The sequence below is a fragment of the Beta vulgaris genome, chromosome 6 (genome assembly GCF_026745355.1).
Source record: "Beta vulgaris subsp. vulgaris cultivar EL10 chromosome 6, EL10.2, whole genome shotgun sequence".
Taxonomy (NCBI): Eukaryota; Viridiplantae; Streptophyta; class Magnoliopsida; order Caryophyllales; family Amaranthaceae; genus Beta; species Beta vulgaris.
In genome coordinates, this window is record NC_079207.1 from 49,034,657 (window position 1) to 49,055,943 (window position 21,287).

General features: G+C 36.8%; 1 pseudogene; it reads left to right on the top strand.

Moving 5' to 3' along the window:
- The first annotated feature begins 20,294 nt into the window (after positions 1-20,294).
- LOC125498457 (60S ribosomal protein L27-3-like) lies at positions 20,295-20,963 on the top strand (annotated as a pseudogene).
- Positions 20,964-21,287: the final 324 nt, after the last annotated feature.

A 21,287-nucleotide genomic window follows, 5' to 3' on the forward strand; every position in this document is an offset into this window, starting at 1 on the left:
AGTTAGTGGATTTAGTGGCTTAGTTAATTATCCTCCAAGTATTTAATTTAATTAAATGAGTTTAATTATTCCTCAAGTTTTGTGAAACCACGTAATATGTTACCGCTTCTCTTATGAAGTGAAGTAGTGGATTAGTTATTTACTTGTCAATGGAATATTTAATTTATTTAATTAATTAATTAAAATCATGGAGATCATGTGATAATGGTTTAATTAGTGGAGAACATGTCTTGTCTTAATTGTCTATAAATAGGCGCCTAAATCATTTGAACAAGTTGTGTCTGACTTTTATTAGTCACACCAAAGTGTGTCTGACTTAGCTAATTTGTCTTAGTTATCTAAAAGAGTCAGTGCCTTTTCCTTAAGAGAATTCATACTTACATTAATCGAGTTTATTACTCTTCCATTGTTTTACAAAGTGTATTTTTGAGAAAAGGGTTTGAGTGAACTCTTGTAAGTGTGAGAAGCTTTGAGTGAAGCAAGAGAAAAAGAAAGAGAAAGGAACTTCGAGTGAAGTTTGAGAGAGAACGTCAGTTGTGGGAACTGTCGTTGGGAACTTGAGTTGAGTGACTTAAGTTGAGAATCGAGAGAAAAGTAATAGGTTGTAATCAGAGTTGTTTTGGCCTATTATAGTGGAAAGTTGTTTAAAATCCCTTGTGGTCGAGGTTGTTTCTTCCTACTAGGCCTAGGAAGTTTTTCCTTGCTAAATCTCTCGTGTTCCCATTGTTTGTTCCCTAATTTACTTTTAATTCCGCAAAAAGTATAGCTTATTCTCTCACTATAATTCACCCCCCCTTTTATAGTGCTCATATTATACAACATTATAAATATAGATATAATTCACATAATAATCACATTGAATAATAAAAAAGTATTTTGGCTCCCATTAATTTATAAAAAATTGAAATCATTAATTTAGAGAAAATAATAGTTTTAGGGAAAACTTTTGCGAAAAACTAAGAGGAAAATTATGGTGTGTTACAACCTCCCCTCCTTAAATAAAGTTTCATCCTCAAAACTTCGGAAACGCAAAACAAATAAAACAAACACATAACGAACACCTGAAATGAATAATTCCGGGTATTTCAGTCGCATCGACTCTTCAGCTTCCCATGTAGCTTCTTCATACTTTTGACTTTTCCAAAGCACTTTAACCAAGGGAATCACCTTGCTTCACAGAGCATTCTGACGGTCCAATATACGAAATGGTCGCTCCTCAAGTGTCAAGTTCGGCTCGACTGAGATCGACTCAACTGGAATCACATGCGAAGGATCACTAAGATACCCGCACAACTGTGATACATAAAATACATCATGAACCTTCGACAACTCTGGTGGTAAAGCCAAATGATACGCGACCTCCCTAATCCTTCTAGAATATCATAGGGACCCACATATACGTCGGACTCAATTTGCCCCTTTGGCCTAATCGCATCACCCCTTTCATGGGAGAAACATTCATAAGCACCTTATCTCCCGCCTCAAATGAAATAGGTTTCCGTCGCAAATCTACATACGAATTATACCTATATTGAGCAGACTTCATCTTAGCTTAAATTACTTTCACCTGCTCAACAGTATCCTGAGTTAAGTCCGAGCCCAAAATCAAAGAGTCACTGATGTCGCTCCAACAAGTAGGACTATGATACTTCCTTCGATAGAGAGCCTCATACAGAGCCATTTAGATACTAGCTTGATAGTTGTTATTATAAGAGAACTCCACCAGACTAAGTGACTTGACCCAATACTGTTGCAATTCTAAGACAAAAGCACGAAGGACTTCCAAGGTATAAATAGTCCTCTCAGTCTGACGCCATGAAACGCAATACTAAGCTTCAACTTCGAACCAAAAGTTTTCTACAACGCAGTCCAAAAATGAGACAGGAATCGCGGATCACGATCAGAGACGACGTCTTTGGGAACCCCATGAAGACGAATAATCTCATTAGCATAAGCTTCAACCAACTCTTCCATATACCAAGTGTTCTTCATCGTAATAAAACAAGCCACTTTGGTCAAACGATCCACAATCACCCCCACAACATTCTTCCCACCAACAGCCCTTGGCAATCCCATAACGAAATCTATCGAGATATAATTAGATTTCCAAGCAAGAATAGGCAAAGGTTGCAACAAACCACCAGGCCTTTGATGCTGAATTTTCACTTTCTAACAGATTAGTCACCTAGCTAAAAAATCTACGATATCCTTCTCCGCACCAGGCCACCAAAAGTTAACCTTCAGATCCTTATAAAGCTTGTCGCCACCACGATGAACATAATAAGGAGTACTATGAGCTTCCTCGAGAATCTTTCAGTTAAGCTCACCATCATTGGGCACACACCAATGCCCCATAAACCTCAAGCTATTATTAGCAAAAATCTCAAAATTCTCTGCACGACCTTGCATCTTTGCTTCATGGATTTTCTCTAGCTTTGGATCACCTTTTCGCTTACTTCTTAATTCCTGGAATAACTCAGGCTCACCACTCATAGAAACCAACATCGCAGATAAATAACCCTAAGGAACAACCTCGATATCGAGGTTGCAAAAATTCTTCGCACAATTCACGAGGCACCACCATAGCAGTGTTTAAAGAATGCTTATTTTTGCGTCTCAGAGCATCCGCTACTTTGTTTGCCTTACCCTCTTGGTAATACAGGGTTAAATCATAATCCTTGATCAATTCAAGCCACCTTCTCTACCTCATGTTAAGAATTAAGATCACATTGAGTGAAGATGTACTTCAAGCTCTTGTGGTTAGTATACACCTTACACGGAACACCATATAGATAGTCACCATATTTTAAGTGCAAACACCACAGCAGCTAACTCCAGATCATGGGTCGGGTAATTTCTCTCATACACCTTCAGCTGCCTGGAAGCGTAGGCTAATACCTTCCCTTGCTGCATTAAACCACAACTTAGAACATTCTTAGATGCATCACTAAACACTTCATACCCAACACCCTCAGATGGCAGAGTAAGAACGTGAGCAGAGGTTAAACTCTTTTTCAGCTTCTGAAACGCCCTTTCACAATCTTCAGACCAGACAAACGTGCGGTCCTTGTGCATTGAGCTAGTTAGAGGTTGAGATATCTTGAATAAACCTCCTATAATAACCATAAGGACCCAAAAAACTCCAAACCTTTGTCACATTTTTAGGTATCTCCTACTCGACCACATCCTTGATCTTAGCGGGATCCACCTTAACTCCATGGGTGCTGACTACATGCCCAGAAAAGTAACTTCCTTCAGCCAAAACTCGTACTTAGACAGCTTTGTGAACCACTTTTGCTTTCACAGAACATCCAACACCAATCTCAAATGCTTCTCGTGCTCCTTCTTGTCCTTAGAGTAAACGACGTCGATAAACACGAGTACACAAGTATTCAAGTACTCGTGGAAAGAATAATTCATTTGATCCATAAAAATCGTAGGAGCATTCGTGAGACCAAAATGCATCACTTTAAATTCATAGTGCCCATATCTGGTGCAAAAAGCAGTCTTCAGAATGTCTTCCTTCTTAACGGAGATTTGATAATAACCGGATCTCATATCGATCTTGGAAAATACCCCAACACCTTTTAATTGATCAAACAAATCTTCAATGCGAGGCAACAAATATTCAATAATTATTTTTGATGTCACCTTATTCAGCTCACGATAATCAATGCACAAACACATACTCCTGTCTTTCTTCTTCACAAACAGAACAGGAACACCCCAATGAGACATATATACTAGGCCTTATAAAGCCCTTATCTATCAGCTCATGCAGGTAAGTTTTCAACTCTTGCAACTCAGATGACGCCATTCTATACAGAGCCTTAGATATACGAGAAGTACCCGACACTAGATCAATGCATAACTCGACATCTCTTTTTGGAGAGATACCTGAGAACTCTTCAGGAAATACACCAGAATATTCCTGAACCATCAATATACTCTTGAGCTGCTCTTCATATGACAAATCCTTCACCATGAAAAGGTATACCACATCGCCATTCTGACGCATCTTCCGCATTCTCAAAGCGGACACCCATTTAAGACCCTTCTTCACTACAACGCTAGAATAAGAAATTCTATTACCCTTAGAGTCTCGGAGCACCATTTCTGATCATGGCATTGAATGCAGGCATGATACTTAGATAACCAATCAATTTTGAGGATAACGTCGAATTCTGACATAGCAAACTACTTAAGATTAATTGACAACTCAGGACCCATAATGTTGACAGGCACGCCCTTAAACTCATAATGAGAAGGATAATTTTCACTAGACGGAAGAGACATTAGGGTCTTAACAAGAGATCTAGAGGAGAGGCTCTTTTGAATGAAGGAACTAGCAACAAAAGATACTGTAGCACAAATATCTAACATAACATAAGCAGGAGCATTATTTACAAGAAAAGTACAAGTGATGACATTTGATGGATGTCGGCTTCAGCTTGTGTCATCGCATAGATCCTGTTCTTCGGAGGATCAGAAGAATCAACTGGCTTAGCAGGACCAGCAGAAGAAGACGGAGCCTAGCATTCTTAGGACACTGGAAAGACTTGTGCCCCCACTTCCTTGCAGTAGAAACAAATGACAATCGATCAATCACAGTTCTTTCCCAAATGAGTAGCCATACTACAGTTTCGACACTTGCTCGGATCAAAGCTCGAACGATACCTAGACCAGGAACCTTGTTGATAACCTCCTTGACCGAAATTTGAACATAGGTAGCAGGCTTCTTTGCAGCAAATTACCAATTTACCAAATTATAATTAAACCATAAACACACAAATTACCAATTTAATTAATAAAATAGGAAAAAATCAAATAAAAATTATTTTGTGCACAAATATATACACATCATACATAATGAATACTCACATAAATTTTCATCAATAATTTCAAATAAAAAGTAATTAAAATAATTTCCTAACTAAATAATCTCCTACCGAAATATACTCTAATTTTTAGCGTTTTAAGGTAACTACTAGTGACCTTGAACGTCGAAGGAGAGATGAATTTCGTTCTAAAATATAATTCAGATATAAGAACATTGAATAATATAAAAAATATTTTGGCTCCCATTAATTTATAAAAAATCGACATCATTAATTTAGAGAAAATAATAGTTTTAGGAAAAACTTTTGCGAAAATCTAGGAGCAAAATTATGGGGTGTTATAGCATTGGACAATTATTTGTGTCAGGCGCGCCAATCTGCGCTTGACACGTGGGTTTATGACTCACACACAGTCCTGCGCCTAGCCCACTACTATGTGTGACATGCCAGCTTTCTATCCTATCCTTCTAAAGAACGCGTACCACATGTACGTTTTCTACCGGGCATGCCGCGTCAGGCGCACCATTGTGTGCTTGACACGTGGATTTGTGCCTCACATGTCAGCCTGCGGTACTCGCAGAGGGCGCGTGAAATGCAGTTTCTTTTTTTTCTTGTCATGGTGTAGATATTTAATAAATAATCATATTTATTGTACAATATAGTATGTTTTGCTCGTACTTTTGTATATAATATTCATGTTGTTTTAATTCTTCTATCCATGATTTTTATCATCCACATATTATTATTGCTAAACAAGACCTAAAGACTTATTCTAATTATTCGGATAATTTGGACAACCTGGTAGGTACCTTGTAATATTATAGCTTAATAACTTGTCATAACAAAAAATAGTCTTTTAGGAGTATGTGTTTTTTGGACCAACTTAGACAAATATTTTTGGGGTATATACAAAAATTATATGATTATTCTTTTGTATAAAAGTACGATATGAAGCGATATTTAGTAGATGTCAGCAATGGGCAACATGATTCCTTGCTGTGTTTGTACCCTCATCCTCGAACTTAACTTTTGGTTCATTGACCATCTATGGAGTTAGGACGGGAAAATCTACATTGCATAAGTCCCTAAGACGTCCCTATAGTTTTCAATATCCTATTAGTTTATCAGTATTTCTCTAAAAGACTTGTTGGCGACTTCAAAACAAATTTTAACAAAACCTTAACAATGGGGTAGTCAAATATGTGCTCATACTGCGGTGGGCGAAAATAAAGTCACGCCTACAATTTGGCGACTTCTCTATGTTATTATTACTAATTAAAGACCTAAATCACAAAGCGGTAGGCGTGTTTGTATTTCACCTACGCGGGATGAGTGCGTATTTGAGTACCTCATTGTAAAGGTTTTGTATTGAAAATATTTTTTGAAATCGCCAACAAGTCTTTAAAGGAACACTCATAAACCTAATTGAACATTGGTAAATCGTAGGGACAAATAGGAACTTATACAATGTAGACTTTTTTGTCCTGACTGTATAGATGGTCAATGAACCATATATTGAGTTCGAGGGTAAGGGTACGAACACAATCAGGAACCACGTTCGTTCATTGATGACCTCTACTAAATATCGATTCATGTCAAGTTTTATGCAGAAGAATAACTAAATAATATTTTCATACACCTTGAAAATAATTAGTCTAGGTTGGTTCATGAAACACATAAAAGACTATTTTTTAGTGACAAGTTATTAAGCAATTAATATTAAAGGAACCTACTAGGTTATTCGAATTATCTGATTAATATTAGAACAATTATTTAGGTCTTTGATTAGAAATAATAACATGTGAGGTGATGAAAGCATAAACAGGACAATCGTAACAACATGTATATGTACGAAAAATAAAGAGAAAAGAAAGAAGGGTTAGAATGTTGTACAAAAGAACAATTTTTTATATTAAAGATCTACATCAGGAAAGGAATAGTTAATAACTTCAATATAAAAATAATGGATTTATTCAAGGACCCTCAGTATTATACAGTGGCTTGGATCTGAGAGATTGACAACCTTCTGGATGAGCAATCATGAAGCCTAAAGATCTGATTATGTATGTCTGAAAGTATGTGTTTGTGTGTTGAAATGTATGAAAAATTTAGAGAGAATTAGTAAGTGTTTGTAAAATGTTGAAGTGTATAAAGTCAAAGTCGTAAGTGTGTAAGTGTATATTAATTCGAAAAACCGCAACGTATTTATAAGAGCATTGAGAAAAAGATAAAAATTACACTACGCGCCACGTAGCGGAGTGCGTCAGGCGCACGTCTCAGTGCGACGCACATCGCCACATGTCAAGCACAAATTGGTACGCTTGACACAGCTGGACCTGTGCGTTGGGCGCATGTGGTGCGCCAGGAGCATCGTCGTGCGCCTTACATGCTTTGATAACCTTTTTATAAAATGCATTTTAAATGATTTTCTTTGATCTTTTAAATCCAAAAATCTAATTTTGCGGGATAAAATTCAATTTTAGTTATTAAAATATTTATTTATTTAATTAAAACAATTAATTATTATTATTAAACATTAATTCGGCTTTTTCAAAGAATTGCGCTCAAAATATTATTTATGGGCTCAAAATATAATTAATTATTATGAGTAATTAATTGGGCTTTAAAATAAGATTAAAATTAAATTTAACACTTTAGAAATAGTTTTGACTCTTCGAACTGCTCTCCCCTGGGTCGGACCAATTAAGACGAAGGTATGTTTCATCATCGTATTCTTAAATGGAGAGACACGATTATTTATCTACACAGTGCCTTTAGAAATAACATATCCTTTATTTTGTTGGGTATTTTTGACTCGTGATTACGATAACGCACCAGAGAAGCTTGGATTTGGTATGCCTAGCATTGGATTATTTTATTCTCTGGTAAGTTTACTATTTTCGCCTACATTTAAGAATCAAAAACTAGACTTAAGTCGCAACTAACTTATATTCCATACTAGCTTTTTCTGTGACATTTTAGGCATAACTATTACTCAGTTTTAAAAGAAATAAAAAATAAAATTATGAAAATACATATCTATGTTCATGAGTAAGAAGTATTTAAATACTTCAAATAGTACCTAAAAATATTTTTAAAGTAACTATAAGTGATAAAATTGCATATTCAAGTAGTGAAAAAACTGAATTTTTTTTTGAGTTTGTATTTGTGATTAATTTTGAATATGAGTTGTCTTTGTAATGAGAATGCCATATTTTTTATTGTCTGTGGTACTAATTTTTGGTAAGTTCTTGATTACGAATTTTTTTAGTTGATTGGATCTAAATTTAATTTGATTGAATCTTTTTTGTTGGCAAGTTTATGTGATTGACAGTTATATGAGTTGATTGGGTTTAATAGAGATTTGGTTGAATTTCTTTTTGGTAAGTTTATGTGTGTAATGATTTTATATTGTGGAGAGGTGAATATGTAAATTCAAAGGTGGACATCATTGCTCCCCTTAGGTTATATAATAGAGATTAGTTTTGATTAAAGAATAACGGTGCTTAGCAAAGTCTTTGAAATTTCCAAGTCTTTTGATAGCTTACTCTGGCCAGGTGATCTGCTTATCAAGGAACCTAATTTTGATTTCCACAAAGAAATACACGTGTTTGCCTTACTATAGCCCATATCTGCTTTTGGAGATCAACTAAATGCTAAACACCATTTTTGCACAGCAATTACCGAAGCATTTAGACAAAATAATGCAATTATTGTGGTGCACCATGATGTTTTTTGGATTCCCTGGTAAGATTACGAGCTAACTCCACATTTATAAATCCGACATGGGTTAGAAGTCCAGCTAACCTCTATTTTATTAAGAGCTTTCTTTAACCAGTATTAGTCCTTAGAAATGGCTCTACAATTGACTACTTTGTTTGTATCTTATTCTACCCAGGTGGCCTGCTTATCACGGCAAAAATTTATCACCAGGTAAAAAGTCATGCATCTGTGTGCTTCAATATATCCCATATTTTTTTGTAGACCAAGTGACCAACTAGTCATTAGGCACCATTTTTGCACAACATCCACTAAAACAAATTAATCAAAGTTCAGACATGCTTAATGCTGTAATCATAGTGCATTGTTTACACATTTAATGGCGGCATAGACTCTTAAATGGAAATCTTTCTGCAATACGTTTGCATTCTACCAAGACTTTTAATTAATAAATATCTTCGAGTGTGACAGTGTTCCCTTTTCATGTATGTTGCCACTGCATTTTGTTCACCATGCACATAAACCCCTGCTGCACTTTTCCTTGAAAAGTGTCAGCAGGCAACAAATCACTCTCGCTCAACTTTTTAAAGAACAACCATAGTTTGACTTGCTTCATCACCCCCCCCCCTATATATACTAAAACTTATGCTTACAAGGGCTTGAGTTATGATGTACTATAGTTCCATACACATCTTATACCAAGTGCAATGTGTCTAAACAACAGATTTATACATGCATGTGTATCTATGTCATGCCCAAATTTTAAACATTAGGCACTGATGTTGGTCAGATGTACACCTTCATGCAGTTTTTTTTCAAACTTTAAATGTCCCTAGGAATTAAAGCGATTTTTTTGTAACTCTAAGATGTTTAGGTGTTGATTTTAGGCTTGGCAAAAGTCGACCCAACCCGACAACCCGACCCAAACCTGACCTGAAATTAGCGGGTTTGGGTTGAGATTTTCAACCCGATTAGTTAAATGGGTCGACCTGAACCCGACCTGAAAGTTAAATATGTCAGGTTCAGGTCGAATTACCTGACCTGAAAATGACCTGCCTGACCTGATTTGTAAATGGGTCAAAATCAAGTCGGGTCAACCCGTATAACCTGACACGAATAGTTGAACTAAAAAACAAAAAATTGTTTGAACTTTTGATATTTTTCCAGCCCAAAGACTTTGGGCCCAAAAAACAAAATGACGCTAAACTTTCAATCACTCCTCTCCTCACAGTCTTTCACTCTAACCCTAAAATTTCTAAAATTCTAACGCCTCACTCTCTCTCTCAGTCCTAACTCCTAACCCTAAAATTTCTAACGCCTCCCTCACTTTCAGTCACTCCTCTTCTTCTTCGCTGTCGGCGCCGGCGCTTGCTAGTTGCTACTTCGTCTTCTTCGCCCCTTGCTAGTCGCTGATCCATCTTCTTCGCCCCTCGCTACTCGTTGCTCCGTCGTCTTCGCCGCAATTGCCCGCTGCTCCGTCTTCTTCATTCGTCGCTGCTCGAATCACTCACATCAGGTATCTCTTTGCTCAAATTTTGTTCAATTTTTTTAGTTTCTCTTTATTTCTTTGCTCGAATTTTATTCTTATTTTCTTCATTCTCCTTCAGAATTCCGAATTTTTGCTGCTCTTCTTCAACATCAGGTATTCTTCTTTTGTCAATTTTATTTTCTTATTTTGTCCTTTATTTTCTTATTTTCTTTCGTTTTTTTTTCCTGCTATTTTTCTTTTGTTTTTCTGCTATTTTTTTCTATCATGCTATTTATTTCGTTTTGTTATGTTAATTTATTTCGTTTTGTTGTGCTATTTCATTTCGTTTTTTTCTGCTATTTATTTCGTTTTTTTTGCTATTTTTTCTGTTTTTTTTTTCTATTTTTCTCTGTTATTTTCGTATTTTGATATTTATTTTCTTATTTTGTCCTTTAATTTCTTATTTTCTCATTTATTTTCTTATGCCTGTTTCATTTGTTTTTGGGTTGAGTTTTTTTTCTGTTTATATAGTTATAAGATTTTCTGGTTTATTGTGCCTGATTATTTATGTGATTTGAGTCCTTGATTCATCATGCATGAGGTTTTTGCTCACAAATTTAGTTTATTTTGTTGGTTTATGGTAATTTCTTTTTAAGTTTTGACAATTGATTTATGGTAATCTCTTTCATTTATGTTTTTCGATTTAAACAAACATAGTGTTCATTGTTTGTTTTAACTTTTAAGTGTGTATGTGTCTAAACTATAATCTTATTTTCTTTGTCAACATACTTGATTTGTTTATTTGTGGGCTGCTTCGACGAGTTAATATAAATTGTAGGATTACTCTTCAATTCTGATTTCTTAATCAATATTACTTGAAATATTAATATTGTATTTTTTGTTTTGTGCTTGTAGATCCAGATGACTTGGAAGTAAACCAAGAGATTGATGCAACTGAAACAAGACTTTTTCGAAATGATGAAGCTACATTATTTGTATTCTTTTAGACAATTTTGCTTGGGATTAAATTGTTGTTTTGCTTGAGAATTTTAAGATGCACTTGTTTAAAAAGTCAGGTTAAATGAACAAAATCAGGTTGACCCATCTCTGAATATAACAACCTGATTTATACCCAAAATAAAAGTTTCAGGTCAAATAAGGTCATTTTCGGATTGACCCGAACCCGAAATTATCAGGTTCAGGTTGTGTTTTTCAACCTGAAAGCTTCAATGGGTCAGGTTTGGGTTGGGGGTTGCCGACCCGAAATCAGCTGACCCGAACACGAACCTGACCTGACCTGATCTGTTTGACACCCCTAGTTAATTTTATACCGAACTAGAGCAAAATCCTTGCTAATATGGTAATCCTCTCTTTACTTACGCGAATGCACCTCCTTTTATCTTTTTATAATAACCTAACTTCCTTTATGTTTCAAGGATTTCCTGTGTTTTGGGCTGAGAACCCTAACTCTAGCTTACACTGGTACTATAGAGTATTAGTTTCCTTACCATTCTGTTCAACACTCTAGCTATGGATCCAGTTTTTCACACATACAAATAATTCCATGCATGTAACCGATTGTCTAGCTATCTGATTATGCTTATTAGGTCTGCTTTTCATCCTTTCATTTCATTCAAACCCTCCTATTAACATGGAGAACAACCCCTACATTTTTCACAATAAATTCTAAGCATTTTTAGTGCAACAAAAGTCATGTGAGGTTTACTCACATGGAAAAGTAGCCACCTTAGTGCTTAAATAGCGTTAGCAATTTAAGCCACCAGTGTTCAGGATGTCTTGGTGTGGCTTTCCCAAACCATGAGCTCCAAAAAAGTGTGAAGAAACTGAAATGTCTAACTAAAAGTGGATCTCCTCTTAAATTGGGCTTAACTATTAGACTTGAACAACTATTTTCTTTTTTAAAACATATACAGCTGCTTTGCAGCCACGTTAAACCTAATATAAATAGGCCTTCTTGCTTGTCTCAACAAAACCATACTAAATTTTGCTTTATTTTTTTATATATGTACTCGTCGAATATACTATCAGCTTTAAATAGACCCGGGCATGGGACATGTTGTTAACGGGGCTCAGCCCGCGGGCTTGGGGCAATTACGAGACGAGCCGGGCCTGAGATTTCTAGATTTTGTCCATGGCCCCGCCAGGACCAACGGGCATGCGGTCCGGCTTGTGCCTCCTGCGAGCCCGACCTATGTTTTATGTTGTTTTTTGGATTATTAGCAATTTTAAACTAAAAAATAAAAAAGGGGGGAGTTTGGCCCATGGGCCATATTGGCAAACTCGTGCCGAGCGCGCCTGAAATAAAATTTCTAGACGTGGCAGGCCCACGTCCCACGTAAAAAACAACGGGTCGGGCTAGGCCTCAAGCGGGCTCTGGCCCACACCGTATAAGGCATGGCTAGCTCACGTGCCGGCCTGGTCCATGCCCACCTATAGCTTTGGAGTAATCCTTAGTTTGATAAGATTGGCTTGTTTGCCTTCTCTAACATACCAACTGCTAAGAACTAATACACTGTTTGTACTGATGTAAACCTTACCTATTGTTTTGAAATATGTGAACATACTAGCTACAAGTTATGTTATTTTCCAAAAAAGCAACAGGTCGGGTTGCTAGACACTGTTTAAGTACTCCCTCTGTTTTTTTTATCCTTCTCACTTGCAATCTTGGTACTATTCATGTGTAGAAAGAATCTTCTCAAATGTTCTCAAGTTATAAGAAAAAAACATAGTCATGTGGGGTCTTGTTTGATTCGTCTCAATTAGTACTTTATTAATATTCAATCGTTATAATTTTTACTGATATATAATGAAAGATATTTAAGTTTAAAAAGCGTGCATTGGAATACGTGCACAGGAAAGTGAGAATGATAAAAAAAAACAGAGGGAGTACTACTATAATCCAATGTTATATATGCTTAACCATGTTGTAGTAAGCTAGTTTCTTTTGATTTATGCTGATAATTGTTGATTGGATCTAGTTAAGTTAGGCAAGTTGTTGAATGTTTAGCACTTGTTTAGCTATCGTATCGGTTATTTATTCTTAATGTGATTGTTAGTTTGAATCTTGACGCAAATCAGAGAGGTGGTTTGATAATTAGGGTTGTGTAATGCGCATATCATGTTTACTTAACTAAAATTAAGAATTGAGTGGGTTTGTAGTAAGTGGGTAAATAAATCCATTGTTTCTTTCTTATAAATTTGAGGTTGGCTAAGAATAATTTCAAGACCCCACATAAAATATGTTTTTTTTCTTATAAATTGGAAAAATATTTCGAAGATTTTCTTTACTTATTAAAAAAAATAATTCAAAAATTGTATTATTATGAGCAACCCGTTCAAAGTTTGTATTACTCTAGTTAAAAAAAAAACATTTAGTTTTTAGGCTAAGAATAATTTCACTTTTTTCTAATCCTTTAAATCTCAAACTCCATAAACTCTAGACTATTCATATTCTAAACATACGATCAATTTATATTTTAGGCCTTATTATATTAAGCCGGTCTGGGGCAGACATTAAAGAGATCGAGTTAGTTGACGGTAATAAGGAAAGGACCGTCAAGATTGGTGCTGACATGGACCCAGAGGTCAAAAAAAAACCTGGTCACCTTACTCAGGAAAAACACATATAATGTGTTTGCATTTTCCGCTGACGAGATGTCGGGCATAGACCTTGGCGTGATGGTGCATCACCTAGATGTTGACGAAGCAGTCAGACCCGTCAAGCAGAAAAAGAATTATTTCTTGGCAGAGAAGAATATAGCCATCAGGGAAGAGACCGATAAACTCTTGGCAACCGACTTTATTGAACCATGCGATTACCCATTATTGTTGGCGAACGTCGTCATGGTTTAGAAAATAAGTGGCCAGTGGAGAATGTATGTTGAATTTATATACCTCAACAAGGCTTACCTAAAATACTATTATGCTCTAACAAGAATTGATCAACTTGTCAATTCAACCAGTGGGCATGCCATGCTGAGCTTCATGGATGCCTACTCGAGCTATCATCAGATAAGTTTGTTCGAGGGAGACAGGAAAAGGACTGCATTTGTCACGAATGTTGGTGTGTTTTGCTAGAAAAATATGCCTTTTGGGTTAAAAAATACAGGAGCAACGCACCAAAAACTGGTCGACAAAGTATATGAGGCTCAAAAAGGAAGAAATGTGGAGGTATGTGTTGACGACTCCATAGTGAAAATCAAGATCAAGAAAGATCACATACAATATTTGCAGGAAACATTTGAAACATTGAGGGTTTCCAGATAAAGATAATCTAAAAAGGTGTGTATTTAGTGTCAAATTCGACAAGTTTTTGGGTTTTAGGTTAGCAAAAGAGGAATTGACACCAATCTCGACAATGTGAAGGCCTTCATTGATTTGCCGGAACACAAGAGTGTAAGGGACATACAGAGGTTGACGAGGTGAATGGCAGCATTAACCAGATTCATCTACAAATCTGCTGACAAAACTCTTCCTTTCTTTAAGATCTTAAGAGGAAACAAAGAATTCGAGTGGGGAGAAGAGTAGGCAAAAGCTTTTGCCATGGTGAAAGAGCAGAGCAAGCTACCCACTATTGCTAGACCATTACCACAAGAGAAGTTACATCTGTACGTGTCGGCAACGCTGTAAACAATAGTAGCAGTATTCTTGGTGGAGAAAAGTAAGGAGCAATTACTTGTATACTTTGTCAGCCATGTTTTGATCTTGGTAGAGCAAAGATATTATCTCATTGAGAAGTTGGCATATGTAGTTTTGATCACGGCAAGAAAGTTGAGGCCATATTTTGATGCACACTCTGTGCAAATCTTGACAAACCACCCTTTGAAGAAAGTCATGCACAAGCTGGAATCTTCCGGCAGAATATTGAAGTGGGATATTGAGTTTTCGAAATTTGAGTTAGAATTCAAACCCACAATGGCAATTAAAGCCCAGGCCTTGGCGGATTTCATCATTGAAGCAACATATGAAGAAGAAGTTGAAGAAGTTGGTACTTGGAAAATATCAGTCGATGGCTCCTCGACTCAGCATGGTTCAGATGTCGGCATAGTTATGACGTCGCCAGAAGGACATGTGTTTGAATATGCTATCAGGTATTCATTCAAGGCCTCCAATAATGAATCGGAATATGAAGCAACTTTGGCGGGTTTGCGATTATGTTTGGCGGCTGATGCCAAGAAAGTTCATCTTTTCACAGATTCCCAGCTTGTTGGCAGCCAGATTAATGGGGAATATAAACCCAACGAGCCAATAATGATAAAATATCACGAGTGGTGAGAGAGATGACATCACAGTTGTAAATTTTTGAGATAAATGTCATCCCAAGAGTAGAAAATAATCAAGCTTATGCTCTATCAAAGTTGGCAAGTTCATAACTAATCGACATTGAAAACACTATCATGATAGAAGTACTGAAAGAAAAGAGTATTGAACAAAAGATGTTGACGACAACAATCACTAATCATGGTGAGTGGTACTCAGATAGCGTCAATTTCAAACTAATCCGAGAGTTGTCGGAAGAAAAGAAAGAAGCAATCAAGGTCAAGAAAAAGGCTAGCTGGTTTATGTTCTATCAAGGAGAATTGTTCAAAAAGGGGTTTTTCTTTGCTTGTAGAGGTTGGCTTGCCTAACTTCGGAACCAAGTGTTTTGAAGAGGAAGGCAATGAGTAGTTGCAAAATAAAGCTTTAGACTTTTTGCCAGAAGTTAGGTTGGCGGTCCAGTAAGTTGGTAGCCTCGAAGGACATAATGAAAAGAGCTTACAACAAGCGAGTGAATCATCGACCTCTGAAAGATGGAAATCTGGTCTTTAGGAGAACAGCAGCAACTGGCAAGGCTCATACTGAGGGGAAGCTTCCCTCCAACAGGAAAGGTCCATACATCATTCAAGAGGAGATAGTGCTAGTCTCTTATAAGCTGAGCAAGATGGATGGCATGGCCAACAGTTGGAATGAAAGTGTACTTAAGAAGTTTTTTTTTTTTAAGAAAGATGTTGTATTTAGCACTTTTAATCTAAGTACTTGATCGAATAGGTTGTAAAGTGTTAAAACCAACCACCTACAAGGTGGTTAACACGTGAATGAAAAGAAAAGCTGACCACCTACAAGGCAGCATCTTATCACCAATTTCCTCTTAAACGACGAGAAAAACTTGTTGAGACTCCCAACAAGTGTATATGGTTGCTAACTAACACTTAGAAATGTATATGATTTCTAATCATACATTTTCAACTAAGCCATAAAAAGTGCCTATGGTTGCGAACCAACACTTATGAATGAACAAAGTTCTAGAAAGTATAAACGTTCGCAAACTAAAAATTTAGCAAGTGATAATTAAGTTGTCGGCTATCCGACAACATCACACGAACAAACAAAGAGTAATGATTAAATCGTTTAACACAGAGTTAGTCGATAAGTAAACATATCATTGCTTGGCGTTATGCACCTAGAATATATCAATTCTAAGAAAGAAAATTTGTAGTTGATAAAGTGGAAAAGATAAGAGCATGTCCCATGCAAAGAGTAGATTAAAACAGTCGGCTATAAAAGCCACAAAAGTTTCCTAACATCATAAACATTAAGGTTTAACTATAAACTGTTTGAAGAGACAGATAAAACGAGTGAAAGCCGCCAACACTCCTACTTGCCATCAATGGCAACATCATTAGTCAACATCTAATCATTCTTTGAGTTGTCGTCATCTCCTTCATCAATTTCCATCTCATAGTACAGGTCGACATTACAAACATGGAGCTCGACAACTAGCTCTTTCTCTTAAGGCAGAGGATGCTTATGTTTGTCGGAAATATAAGCTGATTCAACAAAATCCCAATGTCAACATGATGCTTATGTTTGTCGGAACATTTAGTGGTGACATAGACTCTTAAATGGAAATCTTTCTGCAATACGTTTGCATTCTACCAAGACTTTCAATTAATAAATGTCTTCGAGTGTGACCGTGTTCCCTTTTCATGTATGTTGCCACTATGCTTTTAAAATCCCAATCCACTGTCCAAAACAACAAAACGCTTTTTTTTTCAACATGCACACAAACCCCTGTTCCACATTTTGTTAAAAAGTGTGCAGCAAGCAACAAATCACTCTCGCTCACCTTTTTAAAGAACAACCACGGTTTGACTTGCTGCATTTCCTACCCCCCCCCCTTTGGTAGATATACTAAAACTTATGCTTACAAAGGCTTGAGTTATGATGTACTATAGTTCCATACACATCTTATACCAAGTGCAATGTGTCTAGACAACTATATACATGCATGTGTATCTATGTCATGCCCAAAATCTGAACATTGGGCACTAATGTTGGTCAGAAGTACACCTAAATGCAATTTTTTTTTCAAACTTTAAATGACCCTAGGAATTAAAGCAATTTTTCGTAACTCTAAGATATTCTGCTATTGATTTTATACCGAACGAGAGCAAAATCCTTGCTAATATGGTAATCCTGTCTCTTCTTACGCGAATGCACCTCCTTTTATCTTTTGATAATAACTTACTTCCTTTGTGTTTCTAGGATTTCCTGTGTTTTGGGCTGAGAACCCTACCTCTAGCTTGCATTGGTACTATATAGTATTAGTTCCCTTACCATTCTGTTCAACACTCTAGGTATGGATTCAGTTTTTCACACAGACAAATAATTCCATGTAACTGATTATCTAGCTATCAAATTATTCTCTTCATCCTTTCCATTCATTCAAACCCTCATGTTAGCATGCTGGAGAACAACCCCTACATTTATCCTAATAGATTCGAAGCATTTTTAGTGCAGCACAAGTCATGTGATGTTTACTCACATGGAATAGTAGTCACCTTAGTGCTTAAATACCGCTAGAAGTTTTAGCCACCAGTGTTCAAGATGGTTCGGTGTGGCTTTCCTGAACCATGGGCCCAAAAAAAGTGTGAATAAATTGAAATGTTTAATTAAAAGTGGATCTCCTTTTCAATTGGGCTTAACTATTAAACTTGAACAACATTTTCTTTTTAAAAACATATATAGCTGCTTTGCACCCACGTTGAGCCCAATATAAATAAGCCTTCCTGCTTGTCTCAACAAAACCATACTAAATTCTGCTTTAATTATATATATGTAATCGTCAATATACTATCAACTTTAGATAGACCCAGGCATGGGCCAGATTGTTAACGGGCTTGGGGCAATTGCGAGCCGAGTCGAGCCTGGAATTTCTAGATTTTCTCCACGTCCCAGCTAGGGTCCCATGGGCCTGTGGTCGGGACTCGTGCCTCCTGTGAGCCTGGCCCATGTTTTATGTTATTTTTTTTTGGATTGTTAGCAGTTTTAAACTAAAAAATAAAGAAAAAGGGGAATTTACCCCCGGGCCATATTGGCGAACTCGTGCCGAGCCGGGCCTGAAATAAAATTTCTAGACCGTGGCAGGCCCATGTCCCAAATAGAAAACAATAGTTCAGGCTGGGCCTCAAGCGAGCTCCGGCCCACACCGTATAAGGATGGACTAGCTCGAGTGCCGACCTGGCCCATGCCCACCTCTAGCTTTGGAGTCATCCTTTGTTTGATAAGATTGGCTTGTTGGCCTTCTCTAACATACCAACTGTTAAGAACTAATACACTGTTTCTACTGATGTAAACCTTACCTGTTGTTTTGAAATATGTGAACATACTAGCTACACATTATGTTATTTTCCAAAAAGCTACAGGTCCGGATGCTAGACATTGTTTAAGTACTACTATAATCCGATTTATATATGCTTAACCATGTTGTAGTAAGCTAGGTTCTTTTGATTTATGCTGATATTGTTTATTGGATCTAGTTAAGCTAGGCAAGTTGTTGAATGTTTAGCGCTTGTTTAGCTATCTTATCGGTTCTCTATTCTTAATGCGATTGTTGGTTTGGATCTTGACGCTGATCAGAGAGGTTGATTGATAATTAGGGTTGTGTAATGCGCATATCGTGTTTACTTAACTAAAATTAAGAATTGAGTGGGTTTGTAGTAAGTGGGTAAATAAATCCGTTGAAGTGGACATCAAACAAACCCTAGATCTGTTACCATTGAATTTGCTTAATTAATTTCAATCTTATTTGCTTGCCTTAGTTCTTGATTCTATTATAATCCCTCATTATCTGGATTGTTTGTCATGTAGAGAAATCTAGGTGATCGAGTGCATTGAATACAAACACTTTCCCATTTCCCTTTAGATACGAAGCCTACTTCCCATCTATATGTGAAAGAAAGTAGGAGAAAATTATATCCGGTGACTTTCACGACAAGAGCCCGCTAGCGCGCGACTGCTGGATACGAGAGTTCCGCGGGCGTTGGAGCTTGTGATGCCATGCAGGTGTAGGTTACGATGGTGCAACCAAGTCTCACTCTTCGTCAACTCCCTCCGATGCGGGACTACGCTATGGGCAATCAGTCGAATCAAGCCCCTTGCTTGGCTCTTCATGCGAGAGCAGGCTGCTGGAGAATGTTGAAGCTCGCATCCTTGTGCGAGCTAGGGTCTACATTCTAGACGCTAGACGATATGATGAGCTAAACGCTAGCTATGACAAGCTAGACGTGAGCCGTAACAAGCTAGATGTTACATCAACCGAACTCCCATCTTCAACTCGACATGAACTCTTCAATCATCATCAGACTCGACTTTAAACACTTCGAAAAGCATCCAACTGACCACAAATCACCTCAAAGACATTACAAAAAGCACAAACGAGGCGTAATAGAGCACGAAGGCCATATTAACTAATGCAAAATTGATCCTAAATGCAACTACAATGAAGTAAACGCCTAAAAATACAACCTAAATGTACCTAAAGTGCTTATGCAAATGCGACTCATCATTTGCCAATGCACGTATTGTATCATTGATATTTTTAATTACATATGAGTAAAAATTATAAAAGTTTGATTTTTGTAACATACACAATGAAACAAGTCAAACAAGACCCCACATAAAATATATTTTTTTCTTATAAATTGGAAAAATATTTCGAAGATTTTCTTTAGTTATTAAAAAAATAATTCAAAAATTGTATTATTATGAGCAACCCGTTCAAAGTTTGTATTACTCCAGTTAAAAAAAAAACATTTAGTTTTTAGGCTAAGAATAATTTCACTTTTTTCTAATCCTTTTAATCTCAAACTCCATAAACTCTAGACTATTCATATTCAAACATATGATCAATTTATATTTTAGGCCTTATTATATTAAGCCTGCGTATTTGGGTTGGGCTATCTTTTACCCGGCCTAAATTATTAATACCGACCTTTTCCAAAACCCTATATCCCAAGAACCCTATTCCCCCATTTCCCCCCCTGCCGTCTGCCGTCTTTATAGAGGAGAGTGAGAGAAAAGTGGGAAAGAAGTCCCAAAAATGGTGAAGTTTTTGAAACCAGGTAAAGCAGTGATCGTACTACAAGGGCGCTATGCGGGTAGGAAGCAGTGATTGTGCGCAACTTCGATGAAGGAACCCGAGACAGGCCCTACGGGCACTGCCTTGTTGCTGGAATCAACAAATACCAAAGAAGGTGATCCGCAAAGATTCAGCAAAGAAGCAAGCGAAGAAATCGAGGGTTAAATGCTTCGTTAAGGTCGTGAATTACAACCATATCATGCCAACTCGTTACACCCTTGATGTAGATCTCAAGGATATTGTTTCTGCTGATGCTCTTCAGTCCAAAGACAAGAAGGTTACTGCTGCTAAGGAGACCAAAGCTAGGTTTGAGGAGAGGTTCAAGACCGGAAAGAATCGTTGGTTTTTCTCTAAACTCAGGTTCTAGGGTTTATGCCTGTTTTTGTTTGCATTTCTGTTGAACTATGTTTTATCTTTTTTAATATATTAACTTTTTAAGCAATTTTTAGGGATTTTGTTAAATTTTGATGTCATTCAGAGGCTTTATTGATACAGGAACCCTTTTATTGATGTTAAATTTGTCATCTTTATTTTCTGCATTACGCCTTTATGCTTTGATATGTTTATTCGCAATGGGCAGCTTCTCCACTGTGCGATTCTCTATTGCTTGATTAGCTGGATAGAACTCCACTTGTTTATCATCAGCAGAATTTTGCTTTATTACCTGTTTTTGCCTCTTCTCTCTTTCAGTCGTAATATGACAGTACGAGATCAAATAGAGTGAGCTAGGGACAACATTTGTTTGAACCTTCCTTGATTGGATAGTATGAAATTAGTGTCTGTTTGAAAATGTTTATGTTCAGTTTCAAGCGATTTTGCTTTGATGATAGGTGGTTTAGCT